This window comes from Saccopteryx bilineata, chromosome 2 (genome assembly GCF_036850765.1).
Source record: "Saccopteryx bilineata isolate mSacBil1 chromosome 2, mSacBil1_pri_phased_curated, whole genome shotgun sequence".
NCBI lineage: Eukaryota > Metazoa > Chordata > Mammalia > Chiroptera > Emballonuridae > Saccopteryx > Saccopteryx bilineata.
The window spans coordinates 65,278,846-65,295,566 of NC_089491.1; positions in this window are offsets into that span (position 1 = coordinate 65,278,846).

A 16,721-nucleotide genomic window follows, 5' to 3' on the forward strand; every position below is an offset into this window, starting at 1 on the left:
TTTCTGTATCTATTGATAAGATCATGTGATTTTTATCCTTTATTTTGTTGATGTGGCATATTGCTTTTATTGATTTGTGGATATTTTACCAACCTTGCATCCCAGGAATAAATCCCACTTGATCACAGTGTATGATCTTTTTAATGTATTGCTGGATTCAGTTTGCTAATATTTTGTTCAGGATTTTAGCATCTATGTTTATTAGAGATATTAGCCTATAATTTTCTTTCTTTTTTAAAAATTTTTTATTTTATTTTTATTTTTTACAGAGACAGAGAGTGAGTCAGAGAGAGGGATAGACAGGAACAGACAGACAGGAATGGAGAAAGACGAGAAGCATCAATCATTAGTTTTTCATTGTGCATTGCAACACCTTAGTTGTTCATTGATTGCTTTCTCATATGTGCCTTGACTGAGTAACCCCTTGCTGGAGCCAGCGACCTTGGGTTCAAGCTGGTGGGCTTTTTGCTCAAACCAGATGAGCCCTCGCTCAAGCTGGCGACCTTGGGGTCTCGAACCTGGGTCTTCCACATCCCAGTCCGACGCTCTATTCACTGCACCACCACCTGGTCAGGCCAGCCTATAATTTTCATTCTTTGTAAATTTTTGTTTTGAGTGTGACTGAAAACTAACAACCTTAAGCAAAAATGGGGATGTATTGACTCATTTAATAGAAAAGTCCAAGGATACATCTAATTTTGGGGCTAGCTGGATCCAGGGGTTTAAACGATGTCGTTAAGACTCATTACTTTCAGCCTGACCAGACGGTGGTGCAGTGGATAGAACATCGAACTGGGACATGGAGGACCCAGGTTCGAGACCCTAAGGTCGCCAGTTTGAGCGCGGGCTCATCTGGTTTGAGCAAAGCTCACCAGCTTGGACCCAAGGTTGCTGGCTTGAGCAATGCGTTACTCAGTCTGCTGTAGCCCCACGGTCAAGGCATATATGAGAAAGCAATCAATGAGCAACTAAGGTGTCGCAACAAAAAACTAATGATTGATGCTTCTCATCTCTCTCTGTTCCTGTCTGTCTGTCCCTATCTATCCCTCTCTCTGACTCTCTCTCTGTCTCTGTAAAAAAAAAAAAAAGACTCATTACTTTCAACCCGGCCATGGTGGCATAGTAGATAGAGCCTAGAACACTGAGGTTGCTGGATTGAAGCCCTGGGCTTGTACAGTCAAGGCATATATGACAAACAATCAGTGAACAAGTAAAGTGAAGCAACTATGAGTTGATACTTCTCATTCCTCCACTTCCCTCCTCTCTGTAAAATCAATAAAGACATCACTTTTATTTTGTATCTCTGATCTTTTTTATTCTGTTCCATTCCTTAATAGGGTCTCCCTGCTGATGGTTTTAAGAGATCACCTGATGTTTTTATATCTTGTCCTCTCAACAGCCCCAGGAGAAAGTCTCTCTAACTGTTCCCAACAATATCCTCAAAGAGTTGAAAAACATGAAATTGACTTGGGTCATTTGCCCAACCAGAAATCAATACTGTGACCAGATGGATTGGCTACTCTAATTGTCCACGCCTGGCTCACATAACAACTCCTGGAGGTTGGTTGAAAAAAACTGTATAAGAGTTCAGCTCCCAAACCACATGCACTAAAGTTAGGGAAGTGGTCTCCCAAGGAAAATATGGCGTCTGATGCCAAAAGATAGGGAGATGGATACTAGACAGGCCAAGGCAGCAGATATATAATACAGAAATGCTCTTCTGTCCATTTAATACTCAGTAGCTTATTAAAATATTTATGTAAACAACAGAATACTCTTTGTGCAGAATGCTGACCGATACAACTTCCTCTATTCAATTACATCACAGATTGGTTCCCTAAGCATTTTCCCAACTGCCTCCCTCTTATTCCAACTCTTACCTTCACCAGGTAAGTATGAGGACAGAGGAACTTTGCTCAGGGCGAGGCAGGATTCAGAGCAGATCCTGGCCCTAGAACCAGTAAGCCCTGCTGACTTTGCCACTTGGACAAGCCCAATATTGCAGTCTTGCTTGTCCCACAGTACACCTTGATTGTGGCTACACCAGGATTTTACCAGACTCAGAAATTAAACCAGCCTGGCTCTATGTAATCACAGCCTACTTGAGACTCTGCAGAGGGTATCATTGTGGCCACTGCAGTGGACTGTCTAGCATGCAAAATATGGGCATTGATTTAGGTGAAAGAGTATAATTAAGAGTCCCCAAAGAGAAAACAAATGGACAAATACACTCTAGGTTGTTAATAGGAGTAGCCCAGGCATGTGAGATCAGGGAGGGGACATTCACTTTTTGCTTTAGGTATTCCTTATTGTTGGAGTGATTTAGAAAAAAGCACCGAGCTGCCGTGCAAGGAATCACTCTTGGCCCAGAACACCAGGCTTGAGGAAGACTGGCAAAGGACCTCTAATGGGAGCTGGGGTTTGGAAACAAGACTCAAGACTCAAACATGAGGCTGCCAGAGACCCAGAAATGTTGTCTTCCAAGGATAAGGATTTTTTTCTCTCAGCGGCACTGACCCTACTAGACAATTGTATTGGAACACGGGACCTAACACTGTCAAGACCCTTTTGACTGGTAGGCATGATGATCAGTGCCCTGTAAACCTGGACTTCTCCCTTACAAGGCATAAGAGAAATTCACTAAGCCAGCCATACCTAGAGTTTGACTTAAAGGGGAGTTGCTCAGCTTTTGGGCTAGGCTTCAGCCCAAGTGACTTTTTATTATTATTATTATTATTATTATTATTATTATTATTATTATTTTAAGTGAGAGAGAGTAAGACAGTGAGACAGACTCCCACATGGATCCCCAACTAGATCCACTGGGCAGCTGAGGCCGATGTTCAAATGCACCGAGCTACCTTCAGTGCCCAGGGCTGACACTCGAACCAATTGAACTACTGGCTGTGAGAAGAGAAGAAAGAGAGAAGGGAAAGAGAAGCAGATAGTCGCCTCTCATGTATACCTTGACTGGTTGAACACTAGATGTCTGCACACTGGGCCAACACTCTATCCACTGAGCCCACCAGTCAGGGCCTCACTCCAAGTGAATATAGATGTGTTTGTTATCAAATGTGCCCTGAAAAGATTTGCCATTGCTGAGGACATCTAGAATAATAAAGGATAAAACCTAAAGGCCAGAGGGTTTCCTAGATACTTATAACAAAGGATCCTCTTTTGAAATTAGGGTCTGATCTTTTCAGGTGATTACTCTGAGATAGATCCTATTGATTTGTGTGATCAGGCATGCCCTTCACATTATCGCCCTGAGATGCCTGTGGCCCCAGCTGTAATTGGGACTCCCTTCTTGCCCTTATCTCCTGGATGCTTGCTTCCCAGAGGTCTGTATCTATCCCCCCTCCCCTTTTACTTCATCCCTTCTTCTCTTGTACTAAGTGAAATCTACAGTGGCCAGACTGGCGGTTGTCATGGATATATCCTTTTCAGTCATTGATACATGGACATTATAGTTCTGGGTCACTAAGGACCTCATAGTTTTGGGACACTGGTTGTTTTCTTATAAGGGACTATATAATAAAGAGATGGTACAGGGAGATAAAATGCAGTCATTCTTTTCTGTTTCCTCTTATCAACAAAAGCAAAACCTTTTACAACTGCTAAAGAGATATACCTGGAGTAAGATGAAACTAAACCTTCAAGAGATGGGCACTAGAAGGAGATGCCCAAAAGGGTAAGGGTGAGGCACGTGAGTGTGGAAGCACGCTGGGGACAAAGCAGCTGGCCAAGAACTCTGTTCTGTGTCTTCCTGGGGTCTTCTGGCTGAATCGTCCACTGGACCTACAGCAATGCTGGCACATGGTATGGTGTGAGAGTAGGTTGTCCTTGAGGGTAATTGCAACTTCAAGGTTTGACACGTGTTTAAGTGGTATATCAAAAACTGAAAGCAATGCCAAAAATAAAAATAAAATTCCAGACCCAGGATTTCATGTCTCTCCTCCACGACAATCTTTACTGAACAACCATCTTGGTGCCCTTGGGGAGACCAGCCTTTCTCAAGCTGGTGACAAACTTGGTGTGGTGTGAGAGCCTATCCCATAGATAGCTCTCTTATCTTCCAAAGGCTGAGGGTTCCCGTTGGACTCTGAGGTGAGTGAGGAGAAGGCTAAGGGCTGGACATGCCCTGAGGCACGGGCAGGGAAGGGGAGATCAGGCTGCAGCACTGACAGCGCCTGAGGGAGGCTCTCATCCTACACGGAAGCCTGGCCTGGATTCATTTGCTGCTGTGGGATCGTGGTCACCAAAACCTGTCTGGACTAAAGGACAAGAACAGTTTGATATACTCCTTGGTATATCAAAGCTGACCCCACTTGAATATTAAATTAATTAATCTAATTGAGTGGAGCTGTTGATGGGAATCAAGTATCTGATATCACCTAGGGGATTTTATCTAAAACCACCACTTGCATTTTCTTATTCTAGGTTATTCTTTTTCAGTACGAAGTGGCTCCCCACTACCTGCCTCCACACTCCCAGTCTTAGATGAGGCTTGAAAATGTACTCAGCAGCTGCTCTACAATTAGCTAGAAGGTCAGAAGTGTCCAGGATAGGAGGTCCTCCCAACAGGTAGAGTGAGGAGTTAGCTGATAAAATTGATTATTCTCTTGTCAGAAGAGAGACTCTAGTGGAAAACTATTAGAGTAACAATTACCACCTCATCTTCTGAGTCTCTCTTGCCGCGCTTTGAGACTCCATTTCCAACCGAACTGTGTAGCTCTCAGCATAGGTGCCTCTGTCCTGTACTGATCATGCCTCTAATCATCTCCATCTTTTGTTAGTTTCTGTGGAGAATGGGCAGCCACACTGGGGTCTTCTCTCCTCTGTAGGGAAGGAGATGTCAGGTACTGTGCTTGCATCATTTTTTGTCCAGCTCTCCCTTTCTGTGTCTTGAGTTGGCTGTCCAGTACTAGGGTCAGGGCACATGGCTGGCTGTTGGGAAAGGAGAAAGAAAATTTCCATGTTTTCCAGGATGGCTACCACACATACTGCCCAGACACCGGCTCTGCCAAGGCATGTGGTTTTTCCTGTCTCCATTCTCCCACCTTGTGGCCAGTCAGAAATGCCAGTTTCCTCTGATGTTCGAGTCTCTTGGAAACTGGGCGAACTCAGTTGCACTGGGGTTGACTATGGGCCACCCTATCAGAATTTCCATCTAGGCCGCCAGTTTCCCTAGAGCAAATAGGAAGCACCCTGTAAAATGGAGGTAGAGGACTAGTAAGGTGGTATACGACAGTTATTCTGACTTAAATAAAATAAACAACCCTATACCTGCCACCATCACCCAAACAGAACTTCTGGTTTTGGAACTGTACGTATTAGTTTCCTAGGGTAGCTGTAAAAAGGACCACCGTTGGGCAGATAAAATATATTATGCTCACTTTGTTAAAGATGGTGCTGCCCACGTGGAAGCCCGTCGCCCAGGTGATATTCATGTGTGTTGGGGGCGGGCTGTGGAAAGGCTTGGTTTTAGGACTAAGCCTTTCCCACCCTTTTTGATGTGGGGTGGTGCAATCACATCATGCCTCAGATAAGTGACTTTGTATTAGAGATTTCCCTATTTTGTATATTGGATTAAAGGTTTTGATTTCTGCACTATAAAGTGGGGCAGACTGGGAGCTTGCTCTCTTGATTCCTGAGATTAGCATTAGAGGAGAGAGCAGAGAGAGGCCACGTGGAGGAGACCAGGAGAAGCAGCCAAGATGGCAGAGTGTTGAAGGAGAAGCCAGTTGGTGCAGAGTTTGTGCAGAGAGAAGGAGATGGGGAACAGAAGTGAATAAGGCTGGTGAGGTAGAAACCTTTGAATCTAGGAAACTTGGATAAGTTAGTAGCTTTGGCTTGTAGCTGTATCACCCTAATCCTCCATTTTCATATGGTATTCTCCCCGGGTCTCTGTTCACATGACCATCTTCTGTACCACTCAAGCCCACTGGGAACTACCAGTGTTGTGTGGAAGAAACCTACTCAAAACACAAACTGATGTCAAGAGGAAGAGAGGGGGAGGCTTGCCAAGGGAGGCAAAGAAGACCTGAATTTCCTTTTCCCTTAGTTTTTATTGATCAGAAGCAGAACAGAGGTAGCAGGATTACAAGGGAGAGAGATCAGGTGACAAGGGGAAGAATGATTAATGACTGTTTTGCTGACACAGAGAAAGGGCTAATTTGGTCAGAACATTCTTTTCTTTTGCTAATTAACAAGCACAAAGGAAAAAGCAATCTAGAACCTTTAGGCCAGCCTGACCAGGCGGTGGCACAGTGGATAGAGCATCGGACTGGGATGCCAAGGACCCAGGTTCGAGACCCCGAGGTCGCCAGCTTGAGCGTGGGCTCATCTGATTTGAGCAAAGAGAGCTCACCAGCGTGGACCCAAGGTCACTGGTTCGAACAAGGGGTTACTCGATCTGCTGAAGGCCTGCGGTCAAGGCACATGTGAGAAAGCAATCAATGAACAACTAAGGTGTTGCAATGCGCAACGAAAAACTAATGATTGATGCTTCTCATCTCTCCGTTCCTGTCTGTCTGTCCCTGTCTATCCCTCTCTGACTCTCTCTCTGTCTCTGTAAAAAAATTAAAAAAAAAAAAAATAGAACCTTTAGGCCAGTGGTAGTCAACCTGGTCCCTACCGCCCACTAGTGGGCATTCCAGCTTTCATGGTGGGTGGTAGCGGAGCAACCAAAGTATAAATAAAAAGATAGATTTAACTATAGTAAGTTGTTTTATAAAGATTTATTCTGCCAAACTTAGCGAAATCCAACATAAAGTACTTGGTAAGTAATTATTATTATATGCTTTAACTTGCTGTAACTCTGCTTTATAAATTTTATAAAGTAAAGTTACTTCCCTACTTTATAAATCACCATTACTGTGGAACTGGTGGGCGGTTAGAAAATTTTACTACTAACAGAGATACAAAAGTGGGCGGTAGGTATAAAAAGGTTGACTACCCCTGCTCTAGGCTAATTTTCTAAAGCCCGTTCACATGCATTCTTTTGTGTCTGCACAAAGGTCACTCACTCACACAGCTTCTTTGTGTTTGCATACAAGAGACATTCACTCAAGGCTTTTAACTAAAGTTCCCCAATCCAAGTCATAGAGGGTTCATGGTTAAATGGGTGATTCCCTACAGTCTTCTTATAAGGACACCTGTCATATTGGATTAGGGACCTGAACTACTACAGTATGACCTCATCTAACTAATTATATTTTCAATGACTGTTTCCAAATAAGGTTACATTCTGAGGTACTGGAGTAGGACTTCAACATACCTATTTTTCTCCTTTTTTTATGGGGGTGGGTAGAGTGCACACAGTTCAACTTGTAACAAAGACCAAATGCTGACAGACCTGCAGCAAATGGACCTGGAAGGAATTAGGATGCTGTTGGGCAGATCAAATATATTATGCTCACTTTGTTAAAGATGGTGCTGCCCACGTGGAGGCCCATTTCCTAGGTGATGATATTGGTTGCCCTTCTTGCTTGGGATGGGTGTGATTATATTAATGTGTTTTGGGGACAGGCTATAAGCAGGCAAGATCCTTATAGCCTGGGGCTTGGTTTTGGGACTAAGCCTTTCCTACCCTTTTTGATGTGGGGTGGTGCACTCTCATGAGGAATCTCATTATGCCTCAGATAAGTGACTTTGTATCAGAGGCTTCTTTGTTTGTATATTGGATTAAAGGTTTTGGTTTCTACACTATAAAGTGGGGTGGACCAGGAGCTTGCTCTCTCTCGGTTCCTGAGATTAGCATTAGAGGAGAGAGCAGAGAAAGGAGAGCAGATAAAGGCCACGTGGAGGAGAGGAGAAGTAGTCAAGATGGCAGAATGGAAAAGGAGAAGCCAGTTTGTGCAGAGAGAAGGAGATGGAGAACAGAGGTGAATAAGGCTAGTGAGCTAGAAACCTTTGATTCTAGGAAACTCAGATAAGTCAGTAACTTTGTGAGCACTGAATGAGTGGGTTTTGGAGCCCAGTGTCTATTTTACTTGCCTGCTGGGTGCAAGCTGATTAAAGATGATGGCCCACCAGTTCTTGGCTTTGTTGTTTCTTTACTGACTGTCCGAATCCAATGCAAACCTGCATGGGCCAGGCAGCTGTGATGGTGGCCATACCTCTTGGCTTTACAGATGCTAATTTGGATACCAATTCCGACACAGTGGTCTTGTTAATTCTATAGGGACAGCTGTCTATACTCCAAGATTTCATAAAATCCTGTATCTGTATATTGTTCTATTAGGATTTTGGTGGCAAGTAATGGGTATAAACTTAATGAGGCTGGGCTGTTTGGGTTGCAAGTGATGGAAACCCAATTCCAGCTGGCTTAAACAAAAAAATGTAAGATTTGCATAAGCAGAAAGTCTAGGATGGATCTCACTTAAGGCAGGATAGAATTTAAGGCTCAGATGATGTGTTCAGAGGTCCTTCTGTCTCTCTCCATCTCTTGGGTTGACATGTCTTTGCTTGGTTTCCGATAGCATCTCTTCACAAAGAGGGTAAAATGGTGCTGATTGTCCAAACTTACACGATCTCAGTTTAGCCAACCCAGCAGGAAAGGAACTTCTCTCTCCAACTCCATATATCAAGTTAGGGAAGACATTGATTGGCCTTTTTTGGGTAATATACCTGACCACAAACCAGGGGTTTAGAAAACCATGACCAGCCTGCGTGAATCATGTGCCCACCCTTGGTTTGTCCTATAGCGTCATGCAAATTGGGTGAGGGATTTCCCCCAATTCAAAAGACGGGAGAAATCAAAAGAATGGGATAGGGAAATATATTGTTAGAGAAACATGATAGTTGCTATGATTCACTGTGTACTACCTGCTAGCTTAAAGAAAAAAGGAGGAATTTATTATAAGGACCCAGGGTTGTCTCATGGAATGCAAGGGCAGGGATACAGCTAAATCTTAGGAAAGAAAGCTATCAGGGCCTAGACAGCTTCTTTGTGCTATATTCTTCATTCTTCTTTCTCTGAAATTCTCCTTTCTTTGCGTCTTAGTCTACGTAGTGGGAAGAAAGTGATTTCCCTACAACCTCCCAGTTTTTATGGAGCAGACTAATTTAAAATCCTCAGGGAAGAATCTGATTGACCCAGCTTGTGTCTGTTCTGACCCCCAAACCAATGAGTTATACTCAGGAGAGTGGGGGGGGGGTCACACACCAGAAACATGGTATACACAGAAAAGAAGTACCCAACATTTATCAGTTCATCTCCTAAAAATATAAGACATCCCTAGGATTCTCAAAAGATCATTTATTCTAAGACCTTCATTTTGCAAATGAAGAAATGGAAGCTTAAAAAAGGTTAAGGACTGACTTAAGATGTTATATATACAACACAGTGGCCAGATGACTTGGCTAGAACTGGTGCCCAGGACCTGGAATTTTCATTCCAGTTTTTTCTACAAGATCATGTTTGTATCAGACACCTAGTCTTTCATGGATTCCACATTTTGTTCAGTAATAATCTCAATAATTTAACCCAGTAATCCTAACACTTGGTAGATGCTTAATTAATTGAGCATCTACTTACTTACCAAGTGCTTTTTTTTTTTTTACTGCAAGATCTTATGTGAGCCTCACAATCACCCCCAAACTAGGTGTTATCATTACCCCATTTGGTCCGGGGGTGGGTCTCTGTCTTGGGGTTTAGTGCAGAAAACAGTTACTACTCCAGATGTTTAGTTTTAGGCCATTATAAAGCAGAAGAGGACTTAGAAGAAGGAATGAGAAAATCATTGGAAGGGCTAGAAGAGAGGAAGCCACTTGGCTTTTGGTCTCAAGGTCATTCCACCACAGCTGAGATCTGGAGGTTTTCTGATCTTCATTCTGTCACTGTTGTTTGTCAGGCTGTCACTGTTGTTGCCACCCACCTGACAGTAAAGCATGGAGTCTGGCTCCTACCTACACTTCCACTAGCCAGAGCCAACTATTTACTTGAAATTCCGTGGAAAGATGCCTTCATTCTACTTTCCAAATCTTTCATGAAGGCACCTAACTGGCAGAACCAATTCACATCCAGAAGCTTCACAATTTTTCCACATAGGAAATGAAATAGAGTATGAGAGAGCCAACTGAAGTATCCAGCCCACCCAAATCTGCATGTTCTCTACAATCTCTTTTTCTTAAACGAGTATAATTTTCATATAAAAATGTACACATTTTAAGTGTACAGTTTGATGTTTTGACAAATGCATGTACTCATGTGACCTACGTCCAACTCAAGATATAGAATATTTCCATATTGCCAGTAAGTTCCCCATGCCTCTTGCCATCAATCCTTCTCAGTTCCGACTCAACAGTATTTGCTGTTTTGATTTTATCAGTTTGTTTTACCTGATAATCACAAGTCAGTATTGCCTAGTCTAGGACTTAAAATAAACAGACCAATACAGTATTCTGTGTCTGGCTTCTTTTGCTCAAAATAATATCTGAGAGAATCAAACATGTTAAGTGAACTGTATCAATAGTTCCGTGCTTTGAAAAGTATTTCGTTGTGGGTAAGAGGGTAAGGGAGGCCGAGGAGGGCAGAGGGTGGATAAATGGTGATGGACAGAGACTTGACTTGGGGTGGTGAATGCATAATACAGTGTACAGATGATGGGTTGTGGAATTGTGCACCTAAAGCCTGTATCATTTTGTTAACCAGTGTCATCACAATCAATTAAATAAAAAGAAAAAGAAAAGAAAAGCATTCACTGTATGTAGTATGTACGTGTCAGATCCTTTCACCCATTAATGGATATTGACATTGTTTCCAGTTCTGGGCCATTATAAAAATAACTGCTTACATCTATTTTTTTTATCAAACACTCCTGGTAATTCTGATGCAAGTGGACCACATTTTGAACAGTACTGCTCTAATGCAGAAAACTGAGGTTGAGAAAGTTTAACTGTCCAAAGCCACATGGCCAAGAAGGCTTTGATTGCAGAAGAGGCCACACTCTTCCTTCTTGCAGAGTGGACCTAAGCATAGCAGCTTGAAGAGTTGGCAGACAGCCTTCAGGATCAAAACAGCTCTCCCATGACAGAGTCAGAAAAGGGCCTGGAAAATAAGGCACATATTTCAGTTACCAGTTGCTTCTTAGCAAAACTTTGGCTGAAACAACAGTGATTTCTTATGATACTGTGGCAGGATTGTACGGTTCTTGTGTTGGTCTTGCCTGGGCTCTCTCATGTGGCTGCATTCAGCGGACAGACCCACTGGACGCTGGGCTCAGCTGGGGTGGCTGGGACTGCTGGGCATTTTTCTCCTTGATCTTTCATCCTCCAGGAGCTGGGCCAGGCTTCTCCACATGGCAGTGGCAGTATTCTACTGCAGAAAGCTGCATGTACGTGCGCTTATCAAGCCTCTGCTTATGTGATGTTTGCTGATGTCATCTGGCCAAAAACAAGTCACATGGCCAAGTTCAGATAGGAGATGGGAAGGGGTCATCCCTGTGGAATGGTGTAAGTCATTATTAAATCTGGGATTCATTGTGGCCATTAATGTAACAATCTGTCAGAGCCTGGAGGTTTGTGTTACAGAGGCAATGGGGAACTAGAGAGAGCAGAGCGAGAGAGAGCCAGGGAGTTAATAATAGAGGATTCAAGAACATTTTAATAGAGGCAGAAAAGGTCAAAAGAAATGCCTTTTGAAGGAAGGACCTATGTTCCTCCTGGTCATCTTTGTGACCCTCACAGCACTCAAGGCGGAGTTTTACATATAAGAATACTTTCTAAACTGAATCAAAGTGTCAGTGACAACGCTGGGATTTGAGGGCCTAGTGGAAGAATGAAAAGAAGCCAGACTTCTTAAGTATAAAAGGACAAGTATTAACCAGAGAAACAATTAAAACTGTGAAGAAGCCAAGACAAACATCACGGTGAACATCAACACATGCTTGTTCCATAAAGAAATGGAATGTGTGCTTTTTCAACCAGTGTTTTTTATTTCTTGAGTGGAGCTGTGTTCCGCAAACTGTGGATCACCAGAGCATGTGGAATACCCAGGTTGATGGTAAGAAATGACTGAGAGGGGTGTCCAAGTAGATGGGCCTAAGACAATTTCCCTGTTTCCGTGTGTGTTCTTCCCATAACCTGCAGGGTGATTTAGAAGTTGCTGCCTGCCCAGTGGGGGATAGCAAATATGTATGCAACAATACCGCCTTGCCCTTATCACTTCAGTGCAAGACAGAATATCCATCTGCCAGCACCTTCCTGTTCTGCCAGAGGACTTTCTGTGGCCACTCCTACTAAAGAGGAAGCAGTCTTCTTCACCAAAGACAGCTCTTAGTATAGAATATTAAAACCAAATAGAATTATCTACCTAAAGGCAAAGAAGGCCCATTATTCTTTGCACTAATGGGCATTAATCAAATTACAAATTTTGATGATAATACAAAAGACTACAGTCTTGTTGATATCCTTCTATTCAGAAATGTTCAGTGAAGCTTAAGGACCAAGCGCTTTATACATTTCTGCAGCTGCTTTTCACTTGGTTTCCTGACTCCAATCTTCTTTCCCTCCAACCCACTTTCTCTGAGTGACCTTTGAAATGCAGATATGATCATTAAGCTTTGTCAGAGCAGAGATGAGGTCTCTGAGTCTTCAACACCTGACAAGGCCTGCCCATAGTAGGCACCCAGTAAATATTTATTGACTAGATATTAACAGAACCCCCCAGCTCATGAACAGGTTATGTCCCAAAAGAGTTCTCTTGTAAGGTCTTTGGAATTTGGAATACATTTGGCCATCACAATGATAGCTGATTTTTATCTTGTCAGACTAGCTTATAAAAGCCAAGTTTACCCACGATGTAGCCTAACTGTAGTCCTAACTTTCCTGGTTCCCTTGAGCAGGAGAGCATAGGATGAAGGAGGGAGGAGGAAGAAATAGAAGGATAGGCCTTAGTAACCATTTGAATTTGGATCATTTGTCATTAACATCTCCCTTTTTCACACCCTTTTGCACTTTTCTGTCACTCTATGAGTTGCCTTCTCTGCACCTGCTTTCCACTCTGCCTTCCTCCAACTACAGCACCCCCTCCTCCTATCTTCCCCACGCTGCCAATCTCTGCCCTATTCCCTGAGTGCAAATAATTTCAAATATTAAGAGGAAAATGGCCTAACTGAGAAAAATCATACTCCAGATGTATGTTTAATATCTCTTTAATCTTCCTGGAGATATTTCCAAGTTTTAAAAAATCAAATACATGAAATGAGTTTTTAATTAGTAGAATTCACTGGGACAAGATAAAATGAAAACGTAATGCGTAGTGAAAGATATTTTGGAGCAGGTACTCGTACCAACTCTTCGGCCTTTTTATTTTTTTCCAGATTCTTCCCCCAGAGCTAATCATCTGGATTATTCTGAATTTTTATAACGTTAGGTTCTTTTATTACTTATTTTTTAATTTTTATTGTATTTATCGGGGTGACATTGGTTAATAAAATTGTCTGTTTCAGGTGTATAATTCTATTATACATCATCTGGATACTGTGTTATGTGTTCGCCACCCCCAGTCAGGTCTCCTTCCATCACCGTTTAGAGCCCTTTTACCCTCGTCCACTTCCGCCCAACCCCCTTTCCTTCTGGTAATCACCATACTATTGTCTGTGTCTATGAGACTTTTTTTTTTTTTTGCTTAATCCTTCACCTTTTTCACCCAGCCCCTCAAGCCCCTTCCCCTCTAAGAGCTGACAGTCTGTTTTCTGTATCTATGAGTCTATTTTGTTTTGTTCATTAGATTCTACATATGAGTGAGATCATATAGTATTTGTCTTTCTCTGCCTGGCTTATTTCACTTAGCATAATGATCTCCAGGTCCATCCATGCTGTGACTTTCTTCTTTTAATAACCTAGCAGTATTCTATTGTATAAATATAACACTCATCTACTGATGGGCATTTGGGCTGCTTCTAGATCTTGACTATTGTAAATAACTTTAGGTTCTTAAAGATCCCTCCCTGCCTGTTTTTCCCCGCCTGCCTGGTTGGTAAGGGGACCTATGAATGAGCACCAATGTGGGTAGGAAGGTTTACAATGTGGGCTCCTTTTCATTGCCTTTGCTGATTTGCCTTATCATTGGTGGCTTTGCCTCAGCAATGTGCAACTTTGACCTTGCTCTGCCTGTAGGGACACCTAATGGATGCCCAACACCAAACCGGTCAGTAGTCAAAGAGCAGGAATCAGGACAATTGGAGGGAATTTCTAACTGGAGAGTCTGGGGATTTCCATTCTAACACGGTATTCTCTTTAATTCTGTGTTATTCAGATTCATTTAAATCCTGCCACCACAAAGAACTGTGACTGGGGAATTACTGCTTTTGCAGCTGTAGAAAAGAAATAGGCTTAGCAAGGATTTAAGTGATACTTTCCCAAGGTCACACAGTTATTTAGAAGGAAGTACATCTCCTAGCTTCTAATAGTTTTTTTTTTATGATACAAAAGTATTTAGATGCTTCATAACACTTAAACTATAAGGTTTACCTTAATAAGCTTGAAGATTACCTCTTCCCTCTTAAGTCAGAGAAAAATAATAAATTTATATTTACAGCATTTCCCCATTGTATAGAGATAGCATTTCTCAAGGCATGTTATTTCATTGAACACTGATTACTTTTAGAAGGGTTTCAAACACAAAAGTCTACTGTCTGCCATCTTGGAGACTTATGGTGCACCTTAGCATATTAAAGCTTCCAGGAAGTCCTGCAACAATAAAATCAAAGTTTTTCGGACTCAGCAGTCCCCAGTCTTACTCGGTTAAGAAATTCCTCCCTCCCTTCATCCCTTCCTCTACCCTCTCCTTCCCTCCTTTCTTTCTTCTTTCCTTCCTTTTCATGAAACACCATCACCAAGTAAACCACTTTAGGAAATATTGGATTAATGTAAACAATTGAAAATCACTATACAATAATTTTCTTCTGAGATCAAGAATTTATTGCTTTGGTTGTGTTCTATATTGTGCACAAAATTAGCAAATGATATCATTAAAGTGTATTTAGTCAATTTGTGTCTTTGAGAAGGCTTTGGCTTATCTTAGGTTATTTATATGATGTCCTCTCACTGCAAAAAGGTTGCCTTGGTATGTGGGAGAAACATGTACAGGTCTCAATTGCGCATAAGGGAGACCAGCACGTGGGAACAGATATGTTTCTGTTGCTTTATGGTAAGTTTTGAAATTCTTCCAATTTTGTTTTGTATTTTTTTCCTTCAAGATTATCTTGGCTATTTTAGAATTTTTTTCATTTGCATATAAATTTTAAAATTAGATAAAGATTTTGATTGTGATTTCATTGAACTAGTTGACCAATTTGAGGAAGACTAATGCCTTAACAGTATTGAGTTTTCCAACCTATGAACATGGTTATGATATAATAAATATATATTTGGTCTTTATTTCTGCTTCCTAGCACAAGAACTTCACCGGAGTATCATTTTCTGTGCTAATGAGATGACTGTTGGGTTGGTGCCCTTAGATAGCTTCAGAGGGGTTGGTTACCAGAAAGACCAAGATATGATTGGAGGATTGGAACTTTCTGCTTCCTCTCTTCACTAAATTTCTGGAAGGAGAGAGGGGCTGGAAATCACCAATTACCAATGATTTAATCAGTCACACCTACATAATGAAACCTCCATTAAAACCCCTACAATGGAGTTCAGAGAGGTTCCAGGTTGGTGAACACGTCCACGTGCTGGGAGGGTGTTAGACTCAACTCCTTGAGTACAGAAACTCCTGTACTCAGGATCCTTCTGGACCTTGACCTTTGTACTTCTTTATCTGGCTGTCCATTTGTATCTTTTATAATAAATGGGTTATAGTGAGTAAAGTGCTTTCTTGAGTTCTGTGAGCTGATGAGCAAATTATTAAACCTAAGGAGGGTTTAATAATTTACCCTCCTAAATTGAAGGGTAAATTTAGAGCAAGTTGGTCAGAACTGTGGGAGGTCTGGGACTTTCAGTTGGTGTTGGAAGTGGGGACAGACTGAGCCGTTATGCTAACTTGGGGCATTTGGTGTCAGAATTGAATCAAATCATTGGTTATCCAGTTGGTGTCCAAAAACTTGGGGAATTAGCTGTTGGCATAGAAAAACCCTGCACAATGGTACATATCTCCATATATTTGCTGTTTTAATATTTCTCAGATTGGTGGATCTAAGTATAGAAATGTTGTGCATTTTCCATTAAATGCATCCCCCATTATTTGATACTTAATATTGCAACTTTCCTCCCTTCCTATTTCCTGGAATGCCCATTCCTCTTACTACTTTTCACTTTTTCTTTTTTTCACGGTGCTTATACTTTCTAACACACTATATAATTTTATAGTTTTTTGTTTAGGCTTAATTATATTTATTTTTTAAAATTTATTTATTTATTCACTTTAGAGAGGAGGGGGGGAGAGGGGGGGGGAAGAGCAGGAAGCATCAACTCCCATCCATATGTGCCTTGACCAGGCAAGCCAGGGTTTGAACCAGCAACCTCAGTGTTTCCAGGTTGACGCTTTATCCACTGCGCCACCACAGGTCAGGCAATTATATTTATTATTACTGTGTTTAATGTTATAGTTAGTCTCTCTACACAAAAATTGAAGCCCCATGAAAGCAGAAATGTTTGTTTCGTTCATAGATATACCCCAAGCTGTTAAAACAGCATATGGCACATATTAGACACTCAATAAATATTAGCTCAGTGGATTAATGAATATAGTACAGTAAAGGGAGGTTGCTTAA